This window comes from Galeopterus variegatus, unplaced genomic scaffold (assembly GCF_000696425.1).
Source record: "Galeopterus variegatus unplaced genomic scaffold, G_variegatus-3.0.2 Scaffold147, whole genome shotgun sequence".
Taxonomy (NCBI): domain Eukaryota; kingdom Metazoa; phylum Chordata; class Mammalia; order Dermoptera; family Cynocephalidae; genus Galeopterus; species Galeopterus variegatus.
Genome location: NW_007726258.1, coordinates 84,951 through 87,728, shown reverse-complemented (window position 1 = coordinate 87,728; position 2,778 = coordinate 84,951).

Here is a 2,778-nt window from a genome sequence, read left to right as displayed (position 1 = left end):
GCTGATTTGTAGTGTTTGCCAGTTTCCATGGTGTGAATGCTCCTATCACAGCCAACTTCAAGTTACCGATGTGATGTGACTGGATGTTGAATTAGCAAGGGCAGCATGTAGCACACGATTGTATACTATTTCTACTAATCAGGTACTGCAGGGCCGGCCCGTGGCTCACTTGGGAGAGTGCGGTGCTGAGAACACCAAGGCCACGGGTTCGGATCCCATATACGGATGGCCGGTTTGCTCACTGGCTGAGTGTGGTGCTGACAGATACTGCAGATGCAAATAACCTCAAGAGCGTAGGTAACAGTAAGATGTAGTAAAATAATTACAAAGAGATGAGTTTTGAGTATTTATTACCTTTATACTTAGTATAATTTATTTCATTTTAAGTTTATGTTATTACATTTTGATTAGTGGCTGTGCTTGGTAACCAGCTTGCATAATTTCTGAAAATTTAACAATCAGTTCCCATGAGCCAGTTCAACAAGGAAGAGAGGAAAGATGATGAAGGGGCAGAAATTGGTGCCACATTCGGGGAAAGGATACAAGTAAACAAGGTAGTTCCAATGTCACTTCCTGGACATAGTTTGCCTGGATCTGGAGAAAAGAAGGAAACTAACATTATTGAGTACCTACCATCTGCTAGTCATTGATCATAATCTTGTTTTAATTCCCACCATGACCTTGCAAAGTATCATGATTATTCTTAGTTTATAAGCAGAAAACCTGTTGTTTAGAAAGGGGGAGAGGTAAATGGACAGAGTTCACAGAGGTAGTAAATATTAGAACTGGGATTCCAACCCAAGTCCGTATAAATTAAACCAAGCCCGGAGTGAAGAGCCACTCATTTTTATGGTACGGACATGGTGTCCACTTTTGGATCCCTAACTTCTAGAGGAACGTTATTAAGAGGTTCTATCAGATGTCAAAGTACCCCTGCCTGATCGTCACCATGCTTCCCTTTTCTATCTAATAAAGCTACATTTCCCAGACTCCCCTGTGCCTCAAGGTGACCAGATGACACAACTTTGGCAAATGAGCTGTAAGTGGAAATCCAAAGGAGTCCTCTGGGATTGTTTTGCTTTCCTTATATAATGACCACTCCTGCCTCTTTGTCACTTTTTCTTCAATTCAACCAGGGACATGAGTCTGTAGGTGGAACAACCATCTTGTAACCCTGAAGGGACATTCCTATTGTAAATAGGGAAGCAGAAAGGTAGAAGGAGGCTGTGACATGGATGGCATTGTGAAACAATGCCATGGACTTCTTTTTTTAGGAGAAACAGAACCCCATATTGCTTCACATTCATGTTATTATGAATGAATGAATAAATGAATGGGTGGAAACTAACCCTTACGGAGCGTTTGTTGTGCATTTGCAGAATATTTCACACACGTATCGTTAATCCAGGGTGGTAAGTTTAGACTTTATCTTATTGTAATGTGCAGCTAAGTAAAGTTTTTAGCAGCAAAGGGACAGCCACTGAAGTTTCTGTCCATGTAGCCGATCGCAATCCCTAACTGAGAGGGTCCCCTTGGTGAGAGGACCTTATCTTAGGGCAGATGGCAGATGAAATGAGGAATGTTTTGCCTGTACCAGAGGGTATCACTGTAGAACAATCTATCTGAGGGGTCAGGCATATTCTACTGGCCTCAAAGGTCAGATCTGGAAGCAATAAATAAGAATCTCTAGAAAGAAGATATTGAGTCTACAGATGGAAGGAGTTATTCCAATGAGGAAGTCAGCGAATTCCTTGCCAACAGAGGAATTCACACAGGAGTGGAATGTCCATTTGGGGAGAATTGGGAAGGGGGTACAGCATGAAACAGTGTAACCTCTGAGTTTCTCTCCTACTTTGAATTTGGTTGTATGACCCAACTCTAATGGGCTCACCTTTCTGTATTTAGATTCTGCCAGAGCTTGAAAAGTGGCTGAATGACTCCTTGTGCCCCTTTTCATCTTAACCAAGATATTAGAATTAATCTTATTTCTTATAAAATTCTAGAAAGTTCATTGATGTAGCCCTTAAAATTGAGCTCACATCCCCCCACCACTAGGTACACACTCATTAATCTCTTTCTTCTGTGGTTTTATTAAAAGGTCTTTCATGTGTATTAAAAATGCAAAATATCTACCCAATGCCAAATTCCAGAAATGCACAAATATAAGAAGGTTTGGTTTTTAAACGTTTTCTTATGACAGCTGCCACAGTGGTCATTAATATGAAAATTCCATTGGCTGAGAAGGTTGACTTTTGGTCATAAATCGGCTCTTTCCTCTTGATATCCTGTCTGACTCTACAGCTGTCTAGACAATGAAAAAATTAACACGACGAAACAGAATAGTTTAAAAACGTTTGGAGCCAAATACTTCTTTTCAAAAATTCAAAATCCATGGTGAGAAATGTGAGACCAATTAGTTAATTATGCAAGGAATCCCTCTGGAGTACCAACCTTGAATAATAATAAGACCTTACGTATGAACAGCATTTTAATGCTTTGAAAAAGTACTTTTCCATATGTTATCTTTTTGATCCCCTGGAATGTGTGACTTTATTTCTGTGACCTTGCTCCAAGGTCGTAAAGACCACCAAAATGTGACACCTCGGCTCTTGCATTACCCTCATTCTCTTTTTTGACAAATTAATTCCTTGTGAGAAAATGCAACACCTGCTCATTCAGATAGGTTAGTAGGTCCTAGTTAAGAGAAAAGAAAATTGCACATGAATTTTTTTTTTTTAACTCTCAAAATCTTTCTTTGGCTTTCCATTGATTTGCAGA